This window comes from Emydura macquarii, unplaced genomic scaffold (genome assembly GCF_026122565.2).
Source record: "Emydura macquarii macquarii isolate MOO-44397 ecotype Brisbane River unplaced genomic scaffold, CSIRO-AGI_Emac_v2 contig_1363, whole genome shotgun sequence".
NCBI classification, from domain to species: domain Eukaryota; kingdom Metazoa; phylum Chordata; order Testudines; family Chelidae; genus Emydura; species Emydura macquarii.
This window is the reverse complement of record NW_027131500.1, coordinates 8,614,750-8,626,625: the sequence shown is the minus strand read 5'-3', so window position 1 is coordinate 8,626,625 and position 11,876 is coordinate 8,614,750. Positions and strand designations below refer to the sequence as shown.

Here is an 11,876-nt window from a genome sequence, read left to right as displayed (position 1 = left end):
ACCAGTGTGAGAGGAGAATCACTGGAAGCTAAAATAATTCAGTACGATTAAGGATATGCAGAACACCTTGCACATGGGAATCCACCTGAAGTACGTTAACTTAGGAAAATGTGGTTAAAGGCCCTGGATAACTTATGGGTGAGTGTACATACAAGTTTCAAAATAACGTTGTATAAGTACAGCCTAAAAATCATTCCACAAAAATACTCTGCTTCTCAGGGTGAAGGACACAATATAAACTGTACTAAATAGATAAGGCACCCAGAAATTGAAGGAAGTTCTAGGATTGTGATAACAATATCACTAGAAAAGCCCCAGCAACAAAGCACAAGAAGAGTGTTCTGCTGTGGCAGCATTAACTCCTTACTTTATGATATCTAAACAACTGGGGATAATATTGGAGATGATAATACTTAGTACTTATACAGTTCTTTTCATTCTCCTGTCTTTATGCTGTTCCACCTCAGTCTGATCTCTCAGTCCTTTTATAAGGCCCTCGTGTCCATTAAGTTATTACCTGATAACATCAAGGGGCTCCCTTTTTATTTTGCACAAACATAAACTTGCCGGTAAGATCAGACTTCTGTTTTTTGGATAGTGCAGCGATTAGAACAAAGCTTTTGAACAATTATTTAAAATCACTAAAAATACATTGCCTCAGAGACAGAATGTTAAGTTGGTTGGCACATACCGTAAGTCCATTTTGGCTAAAATTGAGTATCACAGACCTGGAACACTTATTGAAATTTCAATATATGCAATATAGAGGGTATTAATCTGTGAGTAAGAAGCCCAGTTTTTGCTGGTCATTTCTTCCAAAATGGGGGCTCCCTTCTGTTCTCTTTGAAGTCAATGGCAAAACTCCCATTGGCTCCAGTGGAAATGGGATCAAGCCCTTGTGGAAGATTTTAGTGAAGCAGAGGAAAACATTTTTCCTTATAAAGGATTTTCCTATTAATGCAGAAACATAAATAAATCTTTGCAGAGCTATAACTTTAAACATTTAAATGTCCTGCCAACCCTCATCAATCCACTATAAAATCATTGAATCATATTCTGAAAATATTACTGCTTAATAAGAAATGACATAGCCAGCAACTCTTTAATAGTCTATGCTTTTTTTCTGCATTTAAGATCAATAACATTTTACAAGGATTTTTTTAAATGAAAAAGTCTTAAAAATCAAGACAATCTGATCATTATGAATAATTACAAATTGTGTGGTTAATTGTGCAGATTAATATTCTGGACACTAAATGACACATCTGAGTTTCTTGCCTTCCTTTCATTTTTCATCTAAGATCTCCTATATTGATTGGCTGTAGATATTCTAGGAAACCATTGGAGTAAAGAGATGAGATTTGCATTTTCAGCACCAATCCCAGACTCTTAGAATATTTATTGGAACATGTTTGACAGGTGGGATTATCATATACAGAGGGAAGATTTTGTTCAATTTGCTTTTAGTGAATGCTTCTGGGACCCATTCTCCATTCCTTATTCAAGTCAAACTCCTATTAACTTCAGTGGCTTGTAATGGAGTGCAGGAGCTGCATTGATTTTTAGATTATATCAATGAATATAGCTATACTCTCAAAGGCCCCCTAGTCTGAAAACACTTACACAGGTGCTTATCTTTAAGCAAATGAACAATCCCAATGACTCCAGAGAGACATTCACTGCTGGAAGTTAAAGCATGTGTGGAGGAAGTGTTTGGAGGACTAGGGCCTCAAATCACTAGAAACCTAGTCATTACCTTTGATCTATTCCAACTACCATATCTCAGACTCATAGCAAAACAGATACACCAGATTGCCTCTTCACTAAACTTTATTATGATCGATAGGCTAAATATAACAAATGTTCATTGAAATGCTGGTGCATTTATTATGTCGATAGGAATCCCCATTTCCATCCTGAAATGCAACTTTCATTACTTTGATCTTTATACTTTTATCAGAGGAATTTCTGAAGTAATTTTATTTGGGACCATTCAAAGGGGGGCTTCTCAGCCTTCTTCCACTTGGAGCCCAGAAAGCAATCTGCAATTTCTTACCACTGCAGTCCTAAATCCCACAATGGGTGATGACCAGTAACTGTGGGTTATATATTGGTTCTGAGTGGGGGTGCTGAGGGATAGGAGGTGGGTGTGGTGGATAGGGATGGGGGGAGGGGTTTGCTGAGGTCTAGGTTTAAGTGGATAAGGTTGCTAGAGGCTATCAGAGGGTGCATCTGTAGCTGGTGAGGTGTGGCAGGCTGGCTGCTTGTTGGTGCTGGAGTCAGCCTGGCTGAGGGTGCTGACTGTTGAGTTTGGGGGCTGATGCTAGAATGGGGACTGGTTGGTGTTACTGACTGCTGGGTGGGGGGTTAACACTAGGTCGGGGTAGAGACTGGTTAAATCTACAGGCTAATAGTCACCCCGTGTGTGATGATTGTGACTGGTTGATAATCTGTCCTCTCCAGTCACTGGGTCTTCACTGTTAGTTTGTGTGTCGCACACTGGAGAAAGGAAACTGGCCACTTCCTCCCCACATCCCTGTGCTCATTGAATGCCAGTGTTTTTGCTGAAGGGATTATAGCGATCTCTAGCTCTCTCTCTCTCCTGCCTGGGAACAGCCCTGCTATGGTACCACTGTCTCTGGAGCCCTCCACCCTCCCGCTGGCGGGGGCTTTTGAGTGTCCTTCTCTGTCCCACACTGCCTATCACACACGCTTTGATGTTCTTCTGAACGTCAAGACATCGCGCCGGATCCTGATCCCAGTGAAATCCGTGGCAAAACTCCCGTGGCCTATAATGGGAGCAGGGTCGAGCCGAGATCAACCAGCCCAGACGTTCAAACAATGAGGCAAACACGCGGCTGCCTGTGAACTTGTTACATTTCTCCGGCCTCCAAGACTCGCTCCAATCGTCTCGCCGCCCTGCACGGGCAGCATCGGGAGTGGGCTGGGATCCCTCGCTCATTACCAGACCCCCACACCTGCTTTCTTGGCGGTCTCGGAGAGCGTTATGAGAGAGAGAAGCACTTTCCCATCGCCTTCCTTCACACGCAGAAGATGCTCAGGTCGGGACTGCAATGTTATTACCGGGAATCCCTGCTTTCTAGGTTGCTCCGGGGATTTCAGTTTATTGACTCTAGGAGGGCCGTAGCTGAGCAGAGCTGGGCTCCAAGTGCTTTTTTAAGGGGTATGTAGCTGAAATATTTGCGAAGCTTTCATAGTGAAAAACCTCCTTTAAACCCTTCGAATCAAACGCGCACCACAGCCTGTAACCACAAATTCCTGGGATTTCCTCCTTCCGGAGGTCTGACCGGCCCCGTCTGCTTTGCTTTGTGGTTGTACTTGGCTTTTCATGTCAGAAATCTTCGGGGGGGAGGAAGTTCCCTTTTATTATGTGTCCAATTCAGGATTGGAACAGAAGATCTAGTAAATTTACACTGTGATCTTCTGGGAGGTTATTAAAATAGACATAGGACTTTTTTTCACTCCTCCGTTTGGATTTGTGAAAGCATTGGGGGTAGAAGAAGCTAGTGAATGAAGACATTGGAGCAAATAGTCTGTTTGCTCTTGTTTAAAAGAGGGTTGAAAACAACTATTGTGTAGCACGTTCTTGTGAATTTTGCAAACTATAATTTGCATACAAATGACATCTAGCGAGGCGTGGAAATAGAATGCTTTCCAAAACAAAAAATTCAGAGTAAAAAGTTGTATTCATTTACCATTTTCATGTGTAATGCACTGCACAAGAAATCATCTGATTACAGAATCCATTTACCTATTACAAAAATGTAAATGTTCCCAATTCATCCCTCTACTCTCATGTTACCATTTATAATAAGTTGGGGCCATTTCCTGCAGTCACTACTCAGACAAACATCACTCAGACTTCAACAGGAGTCTTGTCTAAATACGAAGATCAGGAGCGGGCCCCACCCCAGTCTGAGAAAAGGAGAGCCCATTTATCTCCCTATCATATCAATAGCCAAGCTGCCTTTGTCTCACTGACAAATAACCCTCAGTCCTGTGTTCTGCATACACGTGAAGGTCCCACCGACTTTACTGGCAGTTTTGAGTGAATATAAACTCTGTATTTTATTAAATTGGACTTTTCACGTTAAAGCGCCTCCTTCCAATGCAATAGGGTTTAAAACGACCCTGTTTGAAAATCCTGGCAGCTTCAAGCCATCTGTGGTTTGCAGAATTAAACCCCACTTGTTTGGGTTCAGAATCCTATCAATAAAAGGCTTGATCCAAAGCCCAGTGGAGTCTTTCAAGTGACTTCAGTAGCCTTTGGATCCGGCCCAAGTGCATTCATACGTTGAGGGTAACCTGGCTACATTCATTTCATGTATTCGGTAAAGTTCTGTAAAGAGACTATACAATTCCCGAATAAAAAATACACCTTTCAAAAGTGCATAACTTCAGCGTGGCACGTCATCAGCGCCCCGGGGAAAATGTGATTTATTAATGTACCTACTTACTAGTGTCTGAAGTATTGTTAGAGCCATGTTGGCCCCACTTATTACTATAATTTAGGCATTTAAAATCCACCTAAGCATGCCGCAGCACGTCGGGAGGGCCTGATCATCCCGCTGAATTCCATGGGATTTCTGCTTTCAATAGGAGCAGGGAAAGGCCTGCACAGTAGCTCCTGTCCTGAGCCTGCAGTTTAACTTTCTCTCTCCTGAGCACCCGATTAGATAGAAGAAACATTTGGGTTGCAAACGTTTGCAAATGTGATCTGTTTCAAAGAGATGCGCAGAATTTTGGCCGTTGTCACTGCTCGTCTGCTGTGCTATCATTGCTGGGAGCTTCATTTTTTTTATTCCTTTTACCATATGGTTTTGAAGCAATATTCAGCCCAGAGACTTGATTTATCGAAGGCCCCCGGGGCTCCCAAAACAACAGTCCATCCTAATGACAAACAATGTGTCCGGTTGCTTGGATTCAGGCAGCATGATTAAGACCAAAGCCACCAGTCAACAATCGAGAAACAAGGCTACGTATTTCAGTGCGCATTTTGTATATTTTTCTAGAGGAAAAAGTAGCATCTCTGATCATAAGATACCTTCAGTATGCGCATACTTTATGCCCTCTCACAGGCATTAAAAAGTCCCACACAATGTAACTAATTGGAATAAGGAAACGGTTGATTCCAACTTGATTACAAAATAATTCAAAGGGTAAGAGTCTAATATAGTAATAACCCAGGCAGGAGCTAAGCATGGCAAAGGTCATGTGTCTGTGATTCTCGTTTAACAGTAAAGACAATGGTGGAAATTCGCCTTTCCATAAAAGAATGTAGTTTCTGGAAGTCCAAAGTTGTAATGACAGAAAAGAAGAAGCCGGAAAATAAAAATACAGATTGATTGATTGGGTGCATTGACGGAAGTAACATTTGGAGCATTTTTGGATACTTACTGAACATCTGAAGATTAGCCAGAACGTTTGTTCCTATGATTTGATGTTATTTATCCCAGAAAATTATATTACCACTCTAATTCTCAGATGCTGAGAAGTTTTCTTTCTTTCTATTCTAACTGTTGCCAAAGTATTTGATACTTTAAATAATAATTGATAAAATTCACTGTAAAAATACCTCTGACACGTCAGATTCTATTATTATTAAAATTTATCTATGCTGCGTTTCGTTTTAATCCACGTTTTATTTCACTTTTTAAAAAATTGTTCGTCCTCATGAGGAATTCATCTTTTGCGAAGGTCTTCCTGTTTGTTTATAAATATGTTTAGACTCTACAAATAAATTAAACTGCTGAGAACTGGAATTCATATTTAAGTATAGGATACCATGAAGTAAAGATTTGATAAACTTAATAACTGTCCTTCCACTGTCTCTGGTTGAGGCCTGAAGCAAAGTGAGACGTTGCATTTGAAATGTGATCTTCTATAATTAGGACTTGAAGAAGAAATAAAAGATGTAAGATTTCATTTAGTGGTACCTAGCCGATTGACACAGATATCTCTATGGATGGAATACAGCCGGTTACACTAGCACTTTGAAAAGCAATGCATTACCGCTCATTACACAGGTTTTTATGGATGGATAACGAAATGATGAGAAAAGCAAAATTATTCGGTTTATAATAACAAGTGCCATCCAATTAGGCACCCATTCCATTTCACTAGGACGATCTGAGGATTTAAAAGTGTGATTTCACAGAGGTCAAATATCATATGAAACCAGTATTGGGGGGAAGAGGCAATGAGAGGAAGTATATGAAGTTGTGAAGTTTAAATAACATGCGGTTCGATGGGTTGAAAATGAAAAAGTGGGTCTATTCCATTGAGCTGTGTAACGTTATCCCTGGGAACAGGAATACGTGTTATACTGTCCATCGCCTTCTCCTGCACTCTTTAGGGAGACAAGTTTCCCTCTGGACCAATTGCTAGAGTAAAACAAGCATAAATTCCCAGAGGCTTCAGGGGCTGGGGTTGGGGGTTGCCAGTTGTCTGGCTAAGGGCAGAAGGGTCTTGGCTGAAATTTCCCGCTTATTTATGCTTTAACAATGATTTTGTTTCATGGTCTTTAAAGAGAATCTCAGAGTGCAATTAGACCCTGATCCAAAGCTTACTGAAGTCAAGGGCAAGACTGCCACATTGGCTTGGGATCAGGCCCAAGACGAGGGTTTTCCCCTACTCCAACCCGTCCTTAGTAATAGTGAGTTTACTTTAAATATGAACAACCCCCCTCCCCCAAAATGTTACTGAGAGGCTGGTTCAGTGTTGCTACAGTCTGTGTGTGTGACCTTGGAGAAGTCACTTAACCTCTTTATACCTCTGTTCCCTGTCTATAAAATGAGGATAATAGCATTTTTCTACTTCACAGGGGTATTGTGAGGACAAACACATCTACGACTGTGAGGCTGTCAGATACTAAGGTGATGGGGGCCGTATAAGTACCTAAGATAGATAGAAATTATATGGACCTATTTATGCAATCCTCCCATCAATCCGTGGAAGGTTGGAGTGGGAGCTGACTGATTGTTTGGAGCTGGGAGGCAGGTGGAATCCTGTTTTCTATTCGGGTTTGGTTCTGTTTTAATAACTGTGGCGCTTTAAAGAGGAGACATTCTTCAGGATTGGGCATATACTTCTTTTCTCATCTAGACAGAGCTAAGGAGTTTTTCAGCACGATAACAATAATAAAAATGCAATCGCTAGCATATAGGAGTAAGATGTTTTGTAGCAGGACTGCAGCTGAGAGCTAGCTCAGCTTAGTTAATGGGCATTTGGAATGACAGGTGATAACTGTGAATTGCACTTGCATATTACAGGTATTAGAATAACCACTACTACTGCTGTCATGGTCCGTGTGTGTGTGTGCTGGGGAGGTGTGGAAATCTTCATTGTGAAATCAGACAAACTGTGCAATTTCTGCATGCTCCTAAAGACTTTAGCATCCTAAGAAAGACCTATAACCGGTTCTTTAGGGGCTTGTCAGATCCTGCATTTTCTGTGCAGTCAAAACGTTTCCTCAGTGGGAAGAAATCTACGATCAGGACTTTGGTATATCCCCTGACTGAGCTGGGGGGAAAAATGAAGCCAAATGTAGAAAATCTTAGCTCTAGAGTGCTATGCAAAGTGCTTTTAAATATTGTTCAGATTTCCTTTCCTGTCATAAGTGGTTTTGAATTGACAATGAATGTATATCTTACAAATATTTCAAAATATTTTAAAATTGTACAGTGGTAGTACTGACAAAATGATGCTTTGAAATGACGGTGAAAAGTTTTGAAGTAGGCTCTTCTCTTTAATCGTGTTTATTAAGTTAAAACCTTAAAACAATAACCAAAAATTCTCTCTCTCTCACTCACACACGCACTTGCCCTGTTATGAATAAACCCATATAATAATGAAGTATTAATTAACTGTAAAATAGCTAATAAACCAGAAATGTGCATCTCCACGTGTTTCTAGTGATTATTGACTGACCGGCCAATTTTAGCACTTCCCCAACGCACACAAAAGTTTAAAAAAGGAGCTGAACACTTTTAGTAACTTTAAGAAATCAAAGGAAGTCAAATCGATAGGGCTTTTTGTTCTGTTTTTTAGTCTTCTAACAAACGGAAGGATTTTGACCAGAGCTAGAGATCACTCTGGCGATGATGGGTGGAGGACTATGATCCAGAGAAAGTGTGTGTGGATGTGGAGGAGTGCAGTGGGGGTGGATGGGTATTGTGTGCATGAGGAAGGGAGAAAAGGCAGACATCAAGGGAGCTATGACCAGTTATACCAACTGAGGATTTGCCCCGGGATAGCCTCGAATGGACCATTATCTGGGCATTGTACATCTATCTGCTCGTGCCAGATTTAAAACGTGTTTTTAAAAAGTGCAACTCTGCGGGGCGCTGCTGAGAACACCGGGGTGAAATTCCAGTGGGAGCCAACAACCCAAGATTCAAAGCTATTTTCCTAAAGCTTTGGGTCCAGACCTGATATTACAGTCAGAAATAAAGTGGACAATCGGAATTCGTTCATCTGTATGCTGCGCGTCTAACTGTGGGGACTGCAAAACCGCCCCTCCCACCCACCTCCCCCTAAACAAACAAGAACAAAACCAACCCTTCCTTCTTAAATCTGCCTTCAATCCAACTCCTTGCTAACCAACTGGAAGCTCTGGCAGGAGCCATATGATTGCGCCAGGTGTAACTGAGGGCAGGTCTTTGGCTCTCTAGCCTTCTGGTGCTTGTGCTCTAAAGCTGTCTTCTGAGAGGGAGGGAGATTTTGCTGCAGAGTGAAATGTCTTGTTTCAATTCAATATCAAGATCCATGAGTAGGACGAGATGTGTACAAGTGTAGCCATCGCAAGTAGCAATTCATGGAGCATCCTCTATTGGGCAGGATTTCACATTCATAATTGGGGTCATACTGTATTATTATATTGATTAATATTATATATTATTGAAAAATTGAATTATTTTGTACTACTCTTTCATTGAAAGTGCCCTTATCAGCGAGCTTCATCCAAACCCCTTTGCCAATAAGAAACGAAGTCATGTTTATCTCACCTTCCAACACTCTTCTGAATTGTTTTCTATTCAGATGCTAAGCCAGTAAGGTTGAAAATACACGTGGCCTCTGCAAAACCTCCTGGGCTGAATAGGTACATGGACATTCTAGGGCTCTGTTCTGTTCCATTGAAGTGAATGGCAAAGCTGCTCTTGCTTCATTGCAGCACGCCGGTTCCTTTTCCAGTGCTTCACCCTCACGGATGAAGGAAAACCATAAACCAAACCTATAAAATACAATCTGTGTTAGTTTCAATGCAGCTTTGAAACGGCATGTACTGTTTGCTGCCTTCAAATCTCCTTTGATCACTGTGTCTCTTCCCCCCCAGGATCCCCTGCAACTGCTGCTGGCACAGAGGTGCTGACTGCGCGCGGGACCTGACCCAGACCTGCCTGTTAATGCCAAGTGCCTGGCATCTGAAATCTGAAACAGGGCGCTGTTTCCGAAAAGGATGTACCCAGCCACGAGCGGTAACCGAAATAGGCCCGACGTGTGAACTGAAGCTGAGGAATTTCCAGCGGCGAGGCGATTACTTGCTCAGTGCTGGCCAGGTGCTAAAATCCAGACCTCCCCCGGCCGGGTCTTATTAATCGGGAATGAAACAGGCGCTGGGCTGGGTGACGCACCGCAGGGAGGCACCTGTATGGCTGGAAGCAGTAAGCGGTTTCGATGGCCTGAACTCCCAACCGGGTGTGAAGAGTGATCTGAGTTTGGAATAGTATGGGGAAGTGGAGGTTAACGTGGGCAAGACAGGCAGGTCGAAGCATCCCTTCCCACTTGCAGACAGACACCTTGCTCCTTCCTCGCCTGCGGGATGCCGAGGGGGGAAAGGTGAAGCTGAGGGCCATGGTAGGCGCAAGCATGCCAATGCTAAGGTGTGATACCGACCATTAAAGGGCTGCTTTCCACGCTATGGTTTTGCATTGTGAGTGAGACCAGAGGAAACGAAATCTGAGCTGGTCTGTGCACTGACGAATGACTCCTGCCAATGAGTAGGATTTTCCAAGAATCCTGACCCGGATCTAGCGAAAGCTGCAGGTGTGATCATTTTCGGGAGGTGAAGACAGTTTGGCGGGATCAGGAATTCGAATATGAATATCCCGGAAACAACTCTGTGAAATGCACAGTTTGCCGAGACAGCACACAGGTCCGGAGAAGGGGGGAAGACAAAGGAATCCTATTTTTTCAGGGGATCGGTATGAATACAGCTCCGGATTTTTTACACTAACAATACACTACACGTTATTAAGCTAGCGGGCTTTTAACTTTCTGCTTCATTGCAGTATAGCAGAAGCCCAAGCTCCAGGTTGCAGACATTTAATTAAAACCACCGTCCAGAAGGAAATGATTCCGAACTATCCGGCGCTCGGAACTCATGACCGCAAGCAGCTCCTGGGAATAGCCATGCAGAAGCAGACACCCAGACCTAGTTCCTTCCCTACCCGGAGGAATCCGGATCAGATGGTGGGAAATATGCTCATTGATTTTTACGCCGTGTTAGAGGTAGTAGAAAAACTTCAATTTATTGCCAGCGATCGTGGAACAAAGAAGTTGCCCATTAGTGGCAGTGGATCGCTGGTTAGACTTGAAAGCAAACACGGCAAAAGCCCGATTACAAATTCTAGCTGAACTGGAACTGCTTTGAGTGTCAGGGTGAAATCGATGATCAGATCATGACGGCACTGAGTGAAATGGCCATGAAACCTCGTCACAATACATTCTTTAAGGCTAAAGATTTTTCTTCTGTATTGATGGACATTGAGTGTGGGCTGCAGCTGAACCACATAATTATGTACTCTTTTTGGCGGAAAACGTGTATTTTGGTTTGAGGCTGGTGTTTTGTGCAATTATATCATTTTATATCTGGAAAATATGCCATCAGTTTGTGGAAACAGCATATTCATCTTCATTACAACTCCAGTGTTATGTCATTAGAAAGGGCGAGAGAAAGAGAAGAAGAAGGCGGTTTTTTGTGTATTTAGTAATAAACCTTATGCTTCTAAATGAAGTTTCCGTGGGCGTGATTAATCTGTTTATATAAAGTTATGTGACTGACATCTTTAAACCACTGATACCCACTGTGCTCTCTAGGTCTGGACTCTCCCACGGTAATTAAGAGTTCTTTGATTTGTAATTCACGTGGAAACAGCAACTTTTCCACAAACGTGACAAAGCCCAATGACTTGGTTCCGAACAGCTAGTTGTATTTGGTGCTACAAACCCCATGAGCCTTGGTTTCTGAGGCTGAGTCCCTCGCTCCCAGCCCATCCTTCCATGTCCGTGCTTCTGTACCTCTGTCAAGAATTGCTTCTCCTTTCCTTGTTCCGAAGTGTCAGATTGCCTTGTTACCGACTCGTTTCCTTTCCGCGCGCTTTGAACGCTTCGCTTTAAGTTTGGATGGCAATTCGATGTGGGCCTGATCCAAAGCCCGTTGAGGTCAATGGGAAGACACCCAAAGGTTTCACTGGACTCTGGATCAGGCCCCAAGTGCCTAAACATTCTAAGAGGTTAGGTAAGACGTTCCCATGTAAAAATAAATACATTCACTTCATTGCATCTCTAACCCTTTAGATCATTTGGTATTTACGTCCGGACAGGCAAGACAAATGTGTCCTTCCAAATGGAGGAGAAAAAAATACTACCCAACCCTGAAATCACACCGAAATCATCACGAAGGAAAATGGATAAACGCCAGTTCTTCTTAGAACAAAAGAAATAAAACCCGGTACACGTGTGTGTGCCCAAATCAGTGATTTATCACCTTTCCTCCCCCTGTCTAGCCACTCTCCGGTCATCCTCTGTCAACTATTTGCTTTTTGAAAGTACATGTATTTAAAAAGTGAGAACAG

At 42.5% G+C, this 11,876-nt stretch overlaps 1 long non-coding RNA gene across 2 annotated transcripts in view; it reads right to left on the bottom strand.

Annotated features, from left to right (window-relative positions):
• LOC137155449 (uncharacterized) overlaps positions 1-10,504 on the bottom strand; it is a 50,410-nt gene extending 39,906 nt beyond the window's left edge. For both annotated transcript variants that reach the window (XR_010920466.1, XR_010920467.1), the window contains exon 1: positions 9,027-10,504. This is a non-coding gene — a long non-coding RNA (uncharacterized lncRNA). The remainder of the gene's footprint in view (positions 1-9,026) is intronic.
• Positions 10,505-11,876: the final 1,372 nt, after the last annotated feature.